Genomic DNA, 19859 nt, shown 5'->3' with positions numbered 1-19859 from the left:
TGCCCAAAAAGATTATTGAAACTTACTTTTAAACACAGTCAAGGAGTAATTTACAACTTTCCAGCCTAACCAGCAGGCACTAACTACTCTACTGCCAAGTGTAAAATCATATTTCAATGACTGGTTAATTTTTTCTCTCAATAAACTGAGTCACATTTTCTATCTGTGGCAAATATCTTGCATAAACAAACAATAACAATTACAAAAGGTGGATCCGATATAAATAACAGATTATGCAATTATTTACTGTTGAGGCAAAAGGTTATATTAACATACGTCCTAAAGAGAGTAAATTCTGGTTAACTGGGACACATCGGGATAAATACATTTTGGTGCAATTAAAAAGGTTGCCCCAATTAGCCGAAATTTCATGGAAATAGCTAAACGGTATAAAAAAGACAAACCACCTTTTAACTGAGTAACAAATTATATATTTAAATGAAATGAAGAATAATTTAGAACACTACCAAAATTGTATTAGTTCCCAATAGTAATCCAGAACTCATTTAGTATATGCTGATGTGTTCTTTTGATTGACTGTAAATGAACAAAATCAATGCAGACACCCAGTGCAAATAATGGACTGCATTCAAACAGTGCTTTTGACAATAGCATCCTCTAAATCTTCATTTTCATTGTAACATTCAAGATGATTGTTGATATCTTCAAATTCTTCATAGTTCCTAACTTGTTGAAGTAGTGAAATAGTTTCATTTTCACTCCCCACCATTTCTGGCATCTCCAAGCCTGAATGCTTGAAACTGCAGTGAGCAGAACAGTTCTAAATTGTCTTACTGATTATTACTCACCAATTATCAGTGACAAAAATCACTATTTTTTGAATACAAGCAGCAAGTGATGCTTTTTAAAAACTGTTCACTCTAAACACAGTGTAATGCCTAATGGTCATGCAAGTGCACGTGACTGATGCTAGCTAGAAACTGTTTGGCAACAGTCTCCTGCCCCAGTTAAGTGATGTAGTGTCCCAAATAAACAAACTGAATCCCATAGTAGTTCTTGATATGTTTTTGTTCTTTAATGGTTGTCCCAAATAAGCACTACTCCAATTAACCGATGACTCAATTAACCCGAATCCACTGTATATTTATACTACCAATAAATTCTAAATGCTATACAGTAACACTTCATTCCAAATACTGATCAGAAATATTCTAGGATGCTGTTAGGTCTAATACAACATTATACTATATATAGGATGTATAAAATGTAAGCATAACCTTGTGCTTTACCACATATTAACACCTCTACATTTACAAAACATTCAGTTATACAAGACAGACCCCATTCCTGATCAGTCTAATGAGTTTCGTAAGTAAACACTAGCTACGACAGATTGTCAAGCAACACATATAAAAGTTGCTGGTGAACGCAGCAGGCCAGGCAGTATCTCTAGGAAGAGGTGCAGTCGTCGTTTCAGGCCGAGACCCTTCGTCAGGACTAACCGAAAGAAGAGCTAGTAAGAGATTTGAAAGTGGGAGGGGGAGGGGGAGATCCAAAATGATAGGAGAAGATAGGAGGGGGAGGGATGGAGCCAAGAGCTGGACAGTTGATTGGCAAAAGGGATATGAGAGGATCATGGGATAGGAGGCCTAGGGAGAAAGAAAAGGGGAGGGGGAAGCCCAGAGGATGGGCAAGGGGTATAGTGAGAGGGACAGAGGGAGAAAAAGAGGAGAGAGAGTGGATTTGCCCATCAATTGTCCAGCTCTTGGCTCCATCCCTCTCCCTCCTGTCTTCTCCTATCATTTTGGATCTCCCCCTCCCCCTTTCAAACCTCTTACTAGCCCTTCTTTCAGTTAGTCCTGACGAAGGGTCTCGGCCCGAAATGTCGACTGTACCTCTTTCTAGAGATGCTGCCTGGCCTGCTGCATTCACCAGCAACTTTTATGTGTGTTGCTTGAAATTCCAGCATCTGCAGATTTCCTCGTGTTTGCGTTTTTAGAAACGACAGATTGTCATTTGCTTTTGACCTGCTCTACAGGTCATGTATGACAGCCATAATCATCAAGCAATGAAGAACAAGTCTGTGTCATGTAACCATGTAATCCTAACAAGTGCCAATGCCTTCAAAAGGCAAGACCCCACTGGATTATATACTATTTTAAAAACATATAACTAATTTGCCATGGAACATCACAAATAACACCTCAGCCAATTACCTGAGATTTAAGGCATGCAGGGAGATTAGTTAATAAATCTTTACCAGTCAGTTTAGAATCATTTGTTAAAGCAACATCAAATCATCAATCTTCGAAACAACTGATAATTCATTCAAAATGTATGACAGCCAAGTAAAGAGCAGTCAATAAAATGTAATTAATTCTAATCACATCATTTCAATGACACCCATTTTTAAATCAGTCTACTTATTAGTAGTAAAAGAAAAATGTATTGTACCTACAAACTCCAACTGCCGTTTAGCATGCCGTCTAAATTTAGCAGCCAATTTACACTACAAACTAAATCTAAAAGTTACCCTCTACCTGAAACTTAGTCTCATACTACCAGCTTGAACAGATCAAGCAACTGAGCAACTGCCAAGTCAATGCAGTTTGAGGAGGAAGTTGGACTACACTGATTGGGGCATGTGACTCAGAAAGTAGGTGAGAGGTTAAAGCAAGGAGAAAAGGATGTTCTTTATGGGAGGAGAAGTTTAAAATTAACCACAGAGATGTGGAAGTATTACTAGGACACAACCATATAAACAAATAGGAGTTATTTAAAACTTTCCAGGAAATATATTAAAAACAAAAAACTGTTTGCAGGATATTACAGATAAAATTACTGCAGATTAAAGCCCCAAGCTAAAAGAACTGATACAGTGCTTGCAAAGAGATCCTCTGCCGAGCGCTTTGACGCTGCCCCAGCCGCTGGGCAACAAGCAAAGCCGAGGACTCAGGGCCTTCCCCTCCAGAGATTCTGGATCACGCAGTAGCAGTGAAGCAGGCGTTTCAGAAGTTTCACCAGATGTTCCTCCATGGTCTCATGTCTGTCTCCATTAAATCAGGATTGTGCACGGCACAACTTTTTCAATTTTTACATTTTCAACTTGATATATCAATACAGTAATACATTAGAAAGAATACTGGCACTCCAAAATCTGGTTGTTGCCAAAATCTCAGTGAAAAATAAAAATCAGCTCACTAAGAATGCAAACTCATTCATCCATTTAAGATTTGATTTATTAAAAATAACTATGTAAATAAATGGAAGAAAAATATCACTTGTATCACTTTATATGTCACTGCATCTATGCAAGGGATAAAACCTTAAAAAAAATGTGTAGCTCAATGTCAGGAAAGTTCCAAAGGCATGGGTTAGCCTTCTTGATCCTGTATTCTGACCTTTTTCCAAGTCTGGACTGGAAAGTTCTGGAAGGCAATGCAGTCATGTGGTGTATCGTAGCCCAACAGTTATCCTTATCCAATACTGTATTAACATCAATACTTTTTCTCGCAAAAATGACAATTCTGGGTGGTTGTAACATTCCCAATGCTAGTTCTGGACAGATTAACTAACTTTGAATATCAGGGATTGAAGCCCAAGTTTACAGCACATTCATAATGGCTGTTCGCCGTTTGTTCAGACTCAATGATAGAACTCTGTGGAATATTCCAATCAAAATTCAAAGGTAAATTTGATTATCAAAGTACAAACGTACATTTATGTTACCATATATAACCCTGGGATTCATCTTCTTGTGGGCATATTCAACAAATCTATACAATAATAACTATAACATGTAACAGCATCAATTAAAGACTGCCCAACTAGGGTGTTTAACCAGAGTGCAGAAAACCACAAATTGCAAATGCAAGTATGAGGGGTGATTGATAAGTTCGTGGCCTACGATAAAAGGAGTCAATTTTAGAAAACTGAGCACATTTTTTTTTCTGCATAGTCCCCTCCTATATTAAAATACTTAGTCCAGCGGTTGTGGAGCATACGGATCCCTTCTTTGTAGAAGCCGGTATCTTGGACCTCCAAAAGTGGTCCACAGCAGGGGTGATTGATAAGTTCGTGGCCTAAGGTAGAAGGAGATGAGTTATATAGCTCTCGTTAGTTGCACATGCAGTGCAACTCTGAGTGATTATGCAGAAAGTTTGAAGTTAATAACTCATTTCTTTCGACCTTAGGCCACCAATTTATCAATCACCCCTGCTGTGGACCAACTTCTGGAGGTCCAAGACGCCGATTTCGACAAAGACGGGATCCATATGTTCCACAACCGCTGGACTAAGTGTGTAAATGCAGGAGGGGACTATGTTGAAAAATAAATGAGTGAGGTTTTCTAAAATTGACTCCTTCTACCTTAGGCCACAAACTTATTAATCAGCCCTCGTAGATTGATTGCTTGAGCTTGATTGTTGAAGGGTAGTAACTGTTCTTCAACCTGGCTATGAGAGTCCAGCGGCTCTTGTACCTTCTACCTGATGATAGCAGCAGAAGAGAATAAGATCTGGGTGGTGGGGATCCCTGATGATGGGTGCTGCTTTCTCACTACAGTGTTGCATGTAGATGTGGTCAATGGTTGGGGGGGCTTTTCCCATGATGTACTGGGCCAAATCCCCTACTGTTTGTAGGATTTTCTGTTCAAAAATTGGTGTTTCCATATCTGCTGTGATGCAGCCAGTCAATATACTCTCCACTACACATCAATAGAAGTTGTAGATGTCATGCCAAATCTCCACAATCTCCCAAGGGGCTGCTGTTTTTTCCCAATTGCACTTACATACTGGGCCTAGGACAAGTCCCCTGAAATAGTAACACCTAGGAATTTAAAGTTGCCATCCTTCCCCACCTCTGATCTCCCGAAGAGGACTGGCTCATAGTCCTCTGGCTTCCCTCTCCTGAAGTCCACAATCAGTTCCTCGGTCTTGCTGATATTGTGTGTAAGATTTTTGTCATGACACCACTCAGGCAGATTTTCAATCTCTCTCCTATATGCTGATTCATCACCTCCTGTGATTCAGCCCATTACAGTGGTGTTACAGGCAAACTTGAATATGGCATCGGAGCTGTGGTTAGCCACACAGCCATTGGCGTAAAGTGTAGAACAAGGGGTTAAGCACTCAGCCTTGTGGTGGATCTCTGCTATTCGAGATCATGGAGATGTTGCTGCAAGTTGAACTTGAAGCCAGGATCTTGGAATTTATTGATTAATTTTGAAGGGATGATGGCATCAAATGCTGAGCTGTAGTCGATAAAGAGTACCTGATATACACATCTTTGCTGTCCAGATATTCCACAATTAAGTGAAGAGCCAATGAGATAGCATCTGCTGTGGACCTGTTGCTCTAGTAGGCAAACCGAGCAGATCCAAGTCGCCTCTCAGGCGGGAGTTGATAGGTTTCATCACCAACCTTTCAAAATATTTCATCACTGTGGATGCAATTGCAACTGGATGAGAGCAACTGCAATTGAGGCAGGTCACCACACTCTTCTTAGGCAGGTGGGTACCACACACTGCCAAAGCGAGAGGTTAAAGATCTTAGTGAACATATCTGCCAGTTGATCAGCATAGGTCTTTAGTATGTGGCCAGGTATCCCGTGCAGTCTGGATACTTTTCGTGAGTTCACCCTCAAGGCTGCTCGCATGTCAGCCTCAAACTGAAATCATAGGATCATCAGGGGATGTGGAAGTTCATTATAGTTCCTCCATGTTCTGATGGTCAAAACAGGCATAGAAGGCATTGAACTCATCTGGAAGCAAAGCCCTGCTGTCTCCCATGCTGTTTGATTTAACTTTCTAAGAGGTTATAGCATTCAAGCACTGCCACAGCTGTCAAACATCCCTTGCTGATTTAAGTTCGGTCCAGAATTTCCACTTCATCCATGTGATGGCTCTGCGGAGATCGTACCTGGAACCTCTTGCAACTTTCTTGGTCTCCAGACTTAAATGCCTCTGATCTGGCCCTCAGCAGAATTCGTGTCTATGCAGGACTTCTGATTGCGGAAGACTCTGAATGACTTAAAGGGGACACACGTCTACAGTTCTTACATTACAATTATGATGTATTCATTCAAATCTAGATTAGTGCTTGAACACTGCCAAGTCCACTGACTCAAAGCAATCCTATATCCGCTCCTCTGCCTCCCATGACTGTCTCTTTGTTGTCCTAATCTCTGGAGCTTTGCACTTTAGCCTCTGCATTTGAATCGCCAAGCGATTCAAATTAGCAAAGTGCGGCCAGGGCAAGGAGCAATAGGCATTTTCATCTTAGTTTAACAGTAGTCTAGTACGTTGGGACCTCCGGTGACACAGGTTATATGCTGGTGGTAATTGGGTAGGGTTTCCTTTAAACAAGCCTGGTTGAAGTCTCCGACTATGATTTGAAAACTGTCGTGATAGACTCTTGTTTGGAGATAACATCATGCAGTGTTGCCAGAACTTGATTATAGTTGGCCATTGGTGGTATTTAAACTGTGGTCAGGATTATGGAGGAGAACTCCTTTGGTAAATAGAGCAAACGGTATTTGATCGTTAGATGTTTAAGGTTGAGGGAATACAAGTTTGACAAAACTGTTACATCTGAGCACCAATGAGAGTTTATCATAAAAACATATATCTCTCCTCCTTTTGCCTTTCCTGAATCATCAGTTTGGTCCATTCTGTAAATCGAGAATCCCTCTGGTTTGACTGCTGAATCTGGCATGCCTGGAGAAAGCCACGTTTCAATAAAGCATACAATGGAACAGACTCAGTTCTCTTCATATAACAGTCTAGCCCTCAGGTCCTCAATTTTGTTCTTCAGCAACTGCTAGGTAGAGGAGACCTCTCCCTTCTGTGTTTCAGCCTGGCTTGGAATTCCACCTCCTGCCTTGCTTTTGGCCACATCAATGAACTTTAATGGTGCCGTGCCTGTCTGATTCGGGCTCTTCAGTCGAGGTATGAAGGTCATTGAGTAGATTTAAAAGTCTATTGCTTGGAGGATAGTAACATGCTGCAGATTGCAATGTAAGTAATTCAAAGAGATGGTGAAATGCAATTTGACCAATCAGACAACACAGTGTATTCACCACCAAAGTGACTTGATAAAGTGGTATGCTGGAGAATAATAACGGTAAATGATCAAAGGCAAATACATGATGGATTCATGGCAGTAAATCTCCTGATTGGTAAATTGGTTTATTATGCGTGCATATACTGAGGTATAGCGAAAAACACTTACGTGCAATCCATACAGATAATTTCATACAGCAGTGCATTAAGGTAGTACAAGAAAAATAACAATACAGAATTAGGTGTTACAGTTGAAAGTATAGTGCAGGCAGACAATAAAGCGCAAGGGCATAACGAGGTAGATTGTGAAGTCAAGAGTCCATCTTATCATAGCAGGTGGACTGTTCAATAGATTTCCCAGAGCAGGATAGAAGCTGTACTTGGACCTGATGGGATGTGCTTTCAGGCTTTTGTACTTTCCGCTCATCGGGAGGGGAGGTGGAAGAGAAGACAGAATGTCTGATAATTCTAATGATTGCAAGAAGCCCTTCAGGTTTACACCAGCATAAAAGAAAATCATGAATGGGAAAATGCCACCCACCTTAACCAAACTACCTTAGACAGACTGACCAACAGCTATTAATATCATAAAGTCATTACAAGCTGCACAGGTTTACTTGACTTGATACTGATCATTAGTATTTCATTTCTTCAATCAGTAACAATTGACAATTTTCTGCTTTTATGTAGTCTCTCATGTTCAGCAGAGGGCATTCACCAAAAGAACACTCTAATACTAGTGCAATAACAAGGAGACCATGAGCAAAGTCATTCCTTTTATTTACTTCTTCAAAGCACAGCCTGTGAGATAATCCATAGTAGGGATTTTTTTCTTGTTCCATCCAAATTAGGCTCCTTTGTGAAATAACAATCTCACAAAGGAGATAGATTCAGGAATTATTTAGGGGGAGGGAACATGAAATACCATTTGCTCTACAGACATGCCTTCAATGCATTCCACAGCAACTGAAATAACACATATCATGAGAAGTTTGTTGCAATTTTTAAAATACTTTCACCATGATGCAATATCTATCAAAATTATCTTTCCCCCCCAATTGCTGTCTGTTCATTTTAAACACCAAATATTCTAAAGCGAATTCATCAGATGCCACTGATAAATTTACACATTTCTGACACAATACATCAATTCTATTTAAAGAACATCAGGGAGACTAATAAAGCCAGTATTTTTCACCTTTGAGCTGAGTAGCTTTCTGGGCCATTTAATGGACAGTTACAAGCCATCCATACTGCTGTAGGTCTTGACTCTAGCATAGGACAGGCTAAGTAATATCGGCAGATTTTTTTTCCCTTCAACCTTATTAGTGAATTTTTTTTTTATAAATAAAAATCCAGTGGTTTCTTGGTCACCACTAATAACACTAGCGTTTTAAATGCAAAATTTATTTAATTAAAAGAACTTAAATTCACCATTTGCCAAGGTATGATTTAACTTCATATCTCTGGATACTTGTCCAGTAGAAATAACTTTGTTATTGTATGTCAAGTCTTGGAATGAGTTTTCAATTACTAGGATTATGCAAATGACAGCCAACAACTATGAAAGCCAGAAGAATTACAGTCAATTGATGCATTTCCTAATGAGAAAAATACTACCTAAAGAAAAATAAAACTATCAGAAATACATTTTTAAGAGATATTTAAAAGGAGAGAATGAGCAAACTAGTTAAATTTCAAGTTTGTATTTTTATCTTTTCTATTTTGGTCCATGTCCTTTATCATGAGGCACATCCCTCAAATACAGTCATTGAAATCAACTTGGATGTGATCAACAGGAATTCTGCAGATGCTGGAAATTCAAGCAACATGCATCAAAGTTGCTGGTGAACGCAGCAGGCCAGGCAGCATCTCTTGGAAGAGGTACAGTCGACATTTCAGGCCGAGACCCTTCATCAGGACTAACTGAAAGAAGGATCTCGGCCTGAAACGTCGACTGTACCTCTTCCTATAGATGCTGCCTGGCCTGCTGCGTTCACCAGCAACTTTGATGTGTGTTGCTTGGATATAATGTTACCAGCTGTTTCGTTTAATAAGAACAAACTTCTCCCCAACACCACTTCCAGTTTCTTAACTAACTTAGTCACAAATTCATTCCCTATCCACCACCAAGATACTTTTTCATTCATATTTTAATTAAGATTCAATTCATATGTACGCGTACAGCTAATGTTATATGGGGTACAGGTAGCTTGTTTCTGCAAACATATTTAAGGCACAAATTAAAAGAGTGATGGGATATTCTTACTTTCTTAGTGGAACACAGCTCCAACACCTGGCTCAATATACACTAGGATGGTAATAAGGGGGAGCTGTTGCTATAATCTGCTCAGAATGATCTTCTTGACTAGTATATTGCTGGCCAAATGAAATAAACAACTTTGCTGGACTTGATTCTGGAAAATAGGCCACATAACTAGCAGCATGTTTCAATGGGGGAACATCTAATAAACAGCAATTATAATATCACAAGGTTTAAAATAAGAAAAGAATATAAAGCCCTCCAAGGTGAAAATAATCACTACATGAGATCACAATTTCAATAATGTTTGCTGATAGAAATCAACACTCCTTTAAGGAACACACATAAAAGTTGCTGGTGAACGCAGCAGGCCAGGCAGCATCTCTATGAAGAGGTGCAGTCGATGTTTCAGGCCGAGACCCTTCGTCAGGGTCCTGAAACGTCAACTGCACCTCTTCCTAGAGATGCTGCCTGGCCTGCTGCGTTCACCAGCAACTTTTATGTGTATTGCTTGAATTTCCAGCATCTGCAGAATTCCTGTTGTTTACTCCTTTAAGGAGATGTTTTGTCCAGGAACTTTGCCATGATGGAGAAGAATAGAAAGTAAATGAGCTTCCCATGTGGCAAGAAAGATAAAGGGTTACAAAAACAGAAAAGAAGCACACATGATGGAGAACACAAGTGGATGACTGTATATAGTTCTGAAGGGAAGTAAAACAAAACAAAGAAAGCAGAGAAAAAAGTGGCAGCAAACATAGTGCCTATAAGAAGTATTCATGCCCCTTGGAAGTTTTCATGTTTCATTGTTTTACAGCATTGAATCACAGTGGATTTAATCTGGCTTTTTTGACACCGATCAACAGAAGAAGACTCTTCTGTGTCAAAGTAAAAACAGATCTCTACAAAGTGATCTAAATTGATTACAAATATAAAACAGCCAGTCAGGATGCTCTCAATTGTGCCCCGTAGAAAGTTCTTAGGATTTGGGGGCCCATACCAAACTTTCTCAACCGTCTGAGGTGAAAGAGGTGCTGTTGTGCCTTTTTTACCACATAGCCGGTATGTACAGACCACGTGAGATCCTCAGTGGTGTGTATGCCAAGGAACTTAAAGCTGTTCACCCTCTCAACCCCAGATCCATTGATGTCAATAGGGGTTAGCCTGTCTCCATTCCTCCTGTAGTTCACAAACAACTCCTTTGTTTTTGCAACATTGAGGGAGAGGTTGTTTTCTTGATACCACCATGTCAGGGTGATGACTTCTTCTCTGCAGGCTGCCTCATTATTCTTTCAGGTCAGGCCAATCAGTGTAGTGTCTTCAGCAAATTTAATTAGCAAATTGGAGCTGTGGGTGGCGACACAGTCATGGGTATACAGAGAGTAGAGGTGGCAGCTTAGGATACAGCCTTGAGGCGCACCAGTGTTGAGGGTCAAAGGTGAGGGAGCCCACTCTTATGTTTATGCAATCAATTAGTTTGTGTTTTATATTTGTAACTAATTTATATCACTTTGTAGAGATCTGTTTTCATTTGGACACAAAAGAGTCTTTTTCTGTTGATCAGTTTCAAAAAAAGCCAAATTAAATCCATTGCGATTCAATGTTGTAAAACAATAAACATGAAAACTTCCAGTGGGGGGGGGGTTTAATTCTTTTTATAGGCATTGTAAATGAAATTCAAAAATATTCCACAGGCAAGTGAGCAGGAAAATGGTTGCAAGAGTAGACCTGGGACCAACTGGAGACCAAATGTGAAATCTGCAACAGTTCTAGATACAATAATCAAGAATAAAATTAGAAGTCACTTGTTGACAGGCAAATTGCAAGCAAATTGTTGACTGATTGGGCAAAGCTAGTGTGCATTTTTTAGAGACAAATTGTATGTAACTGAATTTAATAGTGCTTTAATGGAGTAATAGCCAATAGAGAGTACATGCTACTTGCTAAAGGTGTCATAGTCATACTTTATTGATCCCAGGGGGAAATTGGTTTTCATTACAGTTGCACCATAAATAATAAATAATCATAGAACCATAAATAGTTAAATAGTAATATGTAAATTATGCCAGTAAATTATGAAATAAGTCCAGGACCAGCCTACCAGTACAGGGTGTCTGACCCTCCAAGGGAGGAGTTGTAAAGTTTGATGGCCACAGGCAGGAATGACATTCTATGACACTCTGTGCTGCATCTTGGAGGATTGAGTTTCTGGATGAATGTACTCCTGTGCCCACCCAGTACATTATGTAGTGGATGGGAGACACCTTAGACAGCATCCTCTTTTCAGACACCACCGTCAGAGAGTCCAGTTCCATCCCCACAACATCACTGGCCTTACAAATAAGTTTGTTGATTCTGTTGGTGTCTGCTACCCTCAGCCTGCTGCCCCAGCACACAACAGCAAACATGATAGCACGGGCCACCACAGACTCGTAGAACATCCTCAGCATCGTCCAGCAGATGTTAAAGGACCTCAGTCTCCTCAGGAAGTAGAGACGGCTCTGACCCTTCTTGTAGACAGTGTTCTTTGACCAGTCCAGTTTATTGTCAATTCCTATCCCCAGGTATTTGTAATCCTCCACCATGTCCACACTGACCCCCTGGATGGAAACAGGGGTCACCGGTACCTTAGCTCTCCTCAGGTCTACCACCAGCTCCTTAGTCTTTTTCACATTAAGCTGCAGATAATTCTGCTCACACATTGTGACAAAGTTTCCTACAGTAGCCCTGTACTCAACCTCATCTCCCTTGCTGATGCATCCAACTATGGCAGAGTCATCCGAAAACTTCTGAAGATGACAAGACTCTGTGCAGTAGTTGAAGTCTGAGGTGTAAATGGTGAAGAGAAAGGGAGACAAGACAGTCCCCTGTGGAGCCCCAGTGCTGCTGATCACTCGGTCGGACACACAGTGTTGCAAGCACACGTACTGTGGTCTGCCAGTCAGGTAATCGAGAATCCATGACACCAGGGGAGCATCCACCTGCATCGCTGTCAGCTTCTCCACCAGCAGAACAGGGCGGATGGTGTTGAACGCACTGTCATATACAGTATCATACAATAAGATTGTTAGCAAGACTGAAGGCCAAAACATAACAGTCTGCAGTAGAAAACATTGAAAATGCAGGAGGATATAGGCAGTATAATAAATGGATCAGTATTATAAGACTTCTGCATTTTTCAATATATACTAACCAGTTGTCTATATAGGGTGTAGTATCAAAATCAAATAATGTCACACAACGTCTAAGTATGAGAAAGGAAGTGATAGTTTTCATTTAAACAGGCAAGTGAAATGGCCTGATAAAAAACATGAAATTTAATGTCGGAAAAATCTTAAGTATTAATCTCTGACAGGACAAGCAAGAAAATCTAGTATGTAAAAGGCAGGCACAAATGTAAAAGGGATACACAAGATTAAGCATACATATGTAGTTTATTAAAATGTAGCAGAGCAGGTTGAGTAGAAAAATATACATGGGTTTCATAAACAAAATAGAAGAATACAAGAAAAGAAACTCACAATGAATCGTATACAATATTGGTTCAGCCACAAATCAAATTCCTTCTCCAGTTCTGAGGACAAAAACCAATAATTCTTATACAGAATAGACGATCCTCCCACTCCTCAACATCTCTGCTCTTTTTTTTTAAATTTTATTTTTATTTGGATAAGGAATTCATAAGTATCGTGTACTTTTTTCACATGTACAACCTTTTCCATTTTTTTATATGTATAAAACTATAATTATTTATACATTCTGAAGTACACATTGAGATGATATAAAAAGAAATTAGACACTTAAATAATTATGTACAGTGGAAATTCTAATCTATTAGGCTAAGTAATGGTATTAATTGTTAAGAAAAATAGTAATAATAGTAGATTAGTAACAGTTTCCATATATCTCTTCTGGATCATTTCTTCTTGGTCTAAAATGTTGTATGTAAGCCTATGTAACAACCATTGTAGGTGTTTATATCCTAACTTGTTCATACTAGCTCCTGCCCCAAAACATAATTATCTAATCCCTATGTACTTATTTACTTAATTTTATTATTTTTTATCCCTTACCCAAATCTTTTCCTTTACTTGTATTAATTCTCTATTTTCCAAAAAAAAAAACCAAAAACTGTAAACATTTAGACTAGGGGTGCTTACATTAGCAATATTACTGTGTTGATGAGAAGAGCAGTATAAATCATTCAGAGTGTCATCTAAAGTCTGCTCGCATTGGGGTTATATATTCAATCCATTTATTCCAGATTTGATAAAATTTTTCTTTTTGAATTTTCAGGGAGTAAGTCAACTTTTCCATTTTAAATATTTCCAAGATAATTTCGTGCCAATCTTCTAATGTAGGTGGTATTGGATTTAGCCACTTTCTAGTGATTGATTTCTTACTTGCCGCTAAAAGGGCCTGCAGCAACTTTATATCTTCCTTCTGTTGAAGAAACAATACATACCCCAAATAGATGGTCTCAAAGTTCAGAGGTATCTATGTCCTAGGTACCTTAACTAATGTTCTATGAATACTTTCCCAATATAGACTTAACTTAGGACAATCCCAGAAAATATGGAAATGATTTGCCTCCTTGGAGCCGCACCTTCTCCAACACGTCACGTTTGTATCTTTATATTTTTCCTGATATGGGGTCTTGAGTATCTTATAATATTTTTCCAACAATGTTCTCTCCAAGTCAAAGAATTAGTCGAAGAACACTGAAAGCTGCATATTTTCCCCCAAGCCTCCTCTGAAAGTAACATCTCTGCTCTTATTCCAAACCCTGTGAAGTGAAAGTCCCATTTCCCCAAACTCCTAACTGCCCATACTCCTTATCTTGACACAAACCCTCAATTATTCCTAGCCTCCAACATCCTAATTAATACAACAATCCCACAAAGCTATTAAGGCCCAAACTCCAAGCCACAGCTGTGACTCTCCATTCTGGACCACTTGTTAATCCATTTCACATACTGTTCTGATCTTCACATCACCCCCAACAGCCATATGAATGGTAGTACAAATGGTACAAAATCATTGCCATCAGAATGCAACAAAATGGAATACTTACCTCACCCAAAAATGTGCACTAATACCTTACCCTCAGAGCTCCACAGACACTGAAACTCCTAAGTCAAAGTTCAAAAACACAATCTAAATGTCAAAAATTAACAAACTCTGTAAATCTTTGTTTTGGAAAGGGCTCCTGTTTGGAATACCTTTTAAACCAAGACAAATATTTTCCACTTATTGATAACTAATGCATTCACTTCTCTCCTCGCTGTAAACCTTAGCAATTATGTCTGAATAACACCAAACATCACTTATCTCTGAAATAAAAATCATCTGCTGTGCTGTATATATTCCATGCTTCAGAGTTCTACTTCCTCCTCATTGACCCTTACATTTTGTACTGCATAAAAACTGAAATTATTCTCTGCATACTGGAGTCAGAATTATTGATATATTAAAAATGTTCCCAATACTCTCTTCTGGGTTCCATTAGATTGAAAATCATTTAGTATAGGAAAAGGTTGTTAAAAATGCATCTTGTGCAAATTTTACAAAAGATGGGATTTAGAGGATTTAGAATTTCTGAAGGTTTATTTTTGGAATAAATAAGTTACAGAGGGACCCAGTAATAAGAATACAGATTCAACAGTAACTTTCAAAATAGAATTTCAGGGGTATTTGAAATTTAAAGATATTGCCAAACTATGTAGAAAGAGAAGAGCAACATTATTGAATAATTTTAAAAGAACATTCAGAAGTACAATAAAAACAAATGGCTTTCTTCTGTACAAAGGTAAAGAAACCTTGTGGAGATTTTATTGAGATTATGCTGCAGATATTATGTAGCACAAGAGGAGGGAGGGGAACATCACTGCATGGTAGATCATGTACTTTGTGCAAAGGTTTGTACCAGTTCCCAGCACAACAGCGCAAACAGACGTCTTGCTTAAAGTGTAGCACCTGTGAGTTTCTGGACTAAAGAATAATAATTATGAATCAACACTCTGGATCAAGAGAGAAAAAGTATATATGCCAAAACCGACTTCTCTTTGCTAGAGAGCACAGAACTAAAGGCTGTTTCAGAATAAGGGACTGTCTATTCAGATGTGAAAATAGTTCCTTATAGAATGTGCTTAAAACCTTTGGAATTCTCTACTTCAAAGGACTCAGGATGCCCAGTTCTTCCATATATCCATGGCAGAGATCAACAGGCATGGTAATTCATGTTAAGTTGTCAGCCACAGGATCTTATTAGATGGCAAAGCAAGCTTGAGAGGTCATGTGGACTAACTGACTTCCATTGTTTTCTTATGGGTACTTCAAGTTAAAATACACTTTCCATGATATTCCAAATCTGACCTATTAATTCACTCAATACAAGTCCTAGGCCAAAAGGATCCATTTGAAGATCAAGATCTCGTACTTTGCACAAAATGTATGATCTACCATGCAGCAGTGTTCCCCCCCCCCCCCCGGGTCACGTTTCATCTCCAGCAGTCATCTGAAGATCCTAGGAAAAGAAATACAGCAAATCTGCAAAATCCAACATTACTGTGGGAGAACCTTTCATACAGAGAGAAAAGTAAAATCAAAATTCAGCAAGTAGGCAACACTCTCAGATGCAATTCTTATTTTCAAGTATTAAATGGTATTGGAACAGAATTGTATTCCACAAATGAAAAATAAAATTAATTCTGAAAAATCAATACATTACAGGGGTTGAAAATCTGAAATAAAAATAAACTTTAAAAATATTCACAAATCAGATAGCATCTTTGTAGAGAGAGAGAAAAGGTTAGATATTCAGAGTTCTGATGAACATCCATCAAATTGAACCAGTATTTCACTCTACAATCCTCTCCCCATGTCCACAGATGCTGCTTGACCCAAGTTCCTCCAAATGCCAGTATCCTTCTCCAATCTTTGACGCCATTGTGTTTGCTTAATTTGTTCCTACAAGCACACCAAAGATGTACTTGGCCAAGTTACTTTAATCATCAGCTGCAAGCAGAAAGGAAAGCTCAGGCACAAGGCACAGTGGCACTATGGCCCGGGGGGGGGAGAGAGCTCCCTCACTGTCAATGTTTACAGTACCAACATGTAACCAAACACAGCCATATATGGTTGACAGCATGCCTGCAGGCTCAGGCCCCAGTTATCCCATAGATTTTGCCCATATCCACCAACAATCCTTTGGATATAACAGGCTAAATTACTTTTAATGCCCTCTTAACTTCTCTGAAGTCTGAGAAAAGTTTTATCATCCCAGTAGAAGTCAGCATCTCAATTAAAGTTTTCATTCAAGTTCACAGCAAGTTGTCACCAGTTGGCATATTGGATGCACACATCCTATTTTCATGAAATTAAACTGGTAATTTGGAAGTTACTATGGTTAAACAAAACTGGGAAAAAAAACTAGATTTTAGGCACATTTAAAATAAATTCACTAAACAATTTTCTCGAGCTACAATCCATGATTAGAAAAATTGCAATCGCATTCACAGATATACTATTGGAATTTAAATGTCTCCATTACAATTAGTCCAAGATGTTCCTCAGTCTAATGCCTCATACAATATAGAAACAGGGCTTGCTGCATAATTTGTCCTCCATAGCTCACCTCTCCCTCTAAACCAACCATACTTCCACAGCTTTCTTCACCTGTATTTATCCAACTTCCTCTTAGTGCATCTATATTGTTTGCCTATATCCTTAATCCCTGATGCAAGTTCCACATTTACAATAACCTGTAAGTAAGTTCCTTATGAATTCTCCTGGAATACACATACAAACTTAGGAAGCATACCTGTAAGTTTTGCCTTCTCTCTTCCTCATAAGGCATTTATCTGTCCTTTATTCCTCTAACTCCGTGTCCACTGTAATTTCCACCTCCCTCATGGATGGCACAGACTCCTCTCCCTCAGCTGGTGATGTATAACCTCAGTCACCCCTCTCTCAGTTTGTGACTCACATCCTCTCCTCTGTGACCCAATTTGCAACACTCCTGAGCCAGTGATAAGCCTCCTGATTACTTCTTTCAGTAAATAAGTTGTCCCTTGTTACTGCTCTCAGTTTGCAATTTGTCCCACATCTTTCCAGCTCAGGCAGAACTCAGCATGGATTCCTTAAAGGAAAATCCTGCCTGACAAACCTATTACAATTTTTTGAGGAAATTACCAGTAGGCTAGACAAGGGAGATGCAGTGGATGTTGTATATTTGGATTTTCATAAGGCCTTTGACAAGGTGCCACACATGAGGCTACTTAACAAGATAAGAGCCCATGGAATTACAGGAAAGTTACATATGTGGATAGAGCGTTGGCTGATTGGCAGGAAACAGAGAGTGGGAATAAAGGTGTTCCACAGGGGTCCGTGTTGGGGCCACTTCTTTTTACACTGTACACCAACGATTTGGCTTTGTGGCTAAGTTTGCTGACGATACAAAGGTAGGTGGAGTGGCCGGTAGTGCTGAGGAAACGGAGAGTCTGCAGAGAGACTTGGATAGATTGGAAGAATGGACAGAGAAGTGGAAAATGAAGTACAATGTTGGAAAGTGTACGGTTATGCACCTTGGCAGAAAAAATAAACGGGCAGACTATTATTTAAACGGGGAAAGAATTCAAAGTTCGGAGATGCAACGGGACTTGGGAGTCCTCATACAGGATACCCTTAAAGTTAACCTCCAGGTTGAGTTAGTAGTGAAGAAGGCAAATGCAATGTTGGCATTCATTTCTAGAGGAATAGAATATAGGAGCAGGGATGTGATGTTGAGGCTCTATAAGGCGCTGGTGAGACCTCACTTAGAGTACTGTGGGCAGTTTTGGTCTCCTTATTTAAGAAAGGATGTGCTGACGTTGGAGAGGGTACAGAGAAGATTCACTAGAATGATTCTGGGAAGGAGAGGGTTAACATATGAGGAACGTTTGTCCACTCTTGGACTGTATTCCTTGGAGTTTAGAAGAATGAGGGGAGACCTCATAGAAACATTTCGAATGTTGAAAGGCATGGACAGAGTGGATGTGGCAAAGTTGTTTCCCATGATGGGGGAGTCTAGTATGAGAGGGCGTGATTTAAGGATGGAAGGACGCCCATTCAGAACAGAAATGCGAAGAAATTTTTTTAGTCAGAGGGTGGTGAATCTATGGAATTTGTTGCCACGGGCAGCAGTGGAGGCCAAGTCATTGGGTGTATTTAAGGCAGAGATTGATAGGTATCTGAGTAGCCAGGGCATCAAAGGTTATGGTGAGAAGGCGGGGGAATGGAACTAAATGGGAGAATGGATCAGCTCATGACAAAATGGTGGAGCAGACTCGATGGGCCGAATGGCCGACTTCTGCTCCTTTGTCTTATGGTCTTATGAAGCCCATGGTCCCCTTTTGTTATCTTGGGCTCCCCATACTTTGCCACTTTTTCATTACTCTTAGAATACCCAAGTTCTCCTTTAGTTTTTCTGCTTTTTCCCAGCCTGCAATGAATAACATCATTTTCCCAGCCCATCCATATAGCCTCCATCCATGACTGACCACAACTTAACTCCTGCTATAGACCTTTGTTACTCTTAATGCCCTCCTATACAGTTTGACATCATTTGCTTTCTCTATGACACAACTCATTATGCCTTCCAATTCCTTCATCACTCGCCACTCTGTCATACAGCATGGAAAAAGGGCTTTCAACTCAAATCATCCATGCTGTGTTGCCCATGGAACTGGTCCTACCTGCCCACATTTGGCCCAGTGCCATGTAAACCTTTATTATCCATGTACCTATTTAAATAGATGGCTTTTAAAAGTTCCTAACTTGCCTCCCTCAACCACTATTTCTGGCAGTTCATTCGAATGATGAGGGTGCCCCCGGAGGTCCCTTTCAAATCAACTATGTTCCTGGGAATGAAGTCTTAGTCCATGCAACCTCTATCGTAACTCGTCCCCAAATACAAAGCAACACCCGCTCTTTTAAATGGATGTGGTACCCCTTTCTTCCTGATACCACTTTCACATAACTCCCACTTTCTCAAAGCCTCTGACCACAATAATGCCTTATCACTCAATTTTCGACAAATACGATTGACAGCTCTTTCAGCCACTTGCCCCGCCCTTTAGCCAGCCCCCTCTCGCATCACCATCCCTTTATCATTACACCCTACATTCCATAATCACTTATCTGGTCCCCTTCCCTACGGTTTTGCCCGCACACCACACCCCCTTTGCGCCCACCGTCCACGTCGCCTCCCCCGGTGAGACTCACCCACAGCGAACCGCCACCTCTGCGCCAAACTCCCTGCTCGAGCACCGCAAGCAACTCGGCGCTGCTGACGTCAGCGGTCGGGAGGCGGGAGCGCGGAGCGTACTCGCGAGCGCCCCAGCTCGGCGCTGCTGACGTCAGCGATCGGGAGGCGGGAGCGCGGAGCGTACTCGCGAGCGCCCCAACTCGGCGCCTCTGAAGTCGGCGGTCAGGAGGCGGGAGCGTGGAGCGTACTCGCGAGCGCCCCAACCGGCTCCTCTGACGTCGGCGGTCAGGAGGCGGGAGCGTGGAGCGTACTCGCGAGCGTCCCGGGCGCCG

General features: G+C 40.3%; 1 protein-coding gene across 2 annotated transcripts in view; it reads right to left on the bottom strand.

Moving 5' to 3' along the window:
• Nucleotides 1-19627, bottom strand: part of LOC140205013 (carnitine O-palmitoyltransferase 1, liver isoform-like) — a 124528-nt gene extending 104901 nt beyond the window's left edge. For both annotated transcript variants that reach the window (XM_072272069.1, XM_072272071.1), the window contains exon 1: nt 19545-19627. The gene's annotated coding sequence lies outside the window, so the exon portion shown is untranslated. The remainder of the gene's footprint in view (nt 1-19544) is intronic.
• Nucleotides 19628-19859: the final 232 nt, after the last annotated feature.

This window comes from Mobula birostris, chromosome 11 (genome assembly GCF_030028105.1).
Source record: "Mobula birostris isolate sMobBir1 chromosome 11, sMobBir1.hap1, whole genome shotgun sequence".
Taxonomy (NCBI): domain Eukaryota; kingdom Metazoa; phylum Chordata; class Chondrichthyes; order Myliobatiformes; family Myliobatidae; genus Mobula; species Mobula birostris.
This window is presented reverse-complemented; position numbering and strand designations above follow the sequence as displayed.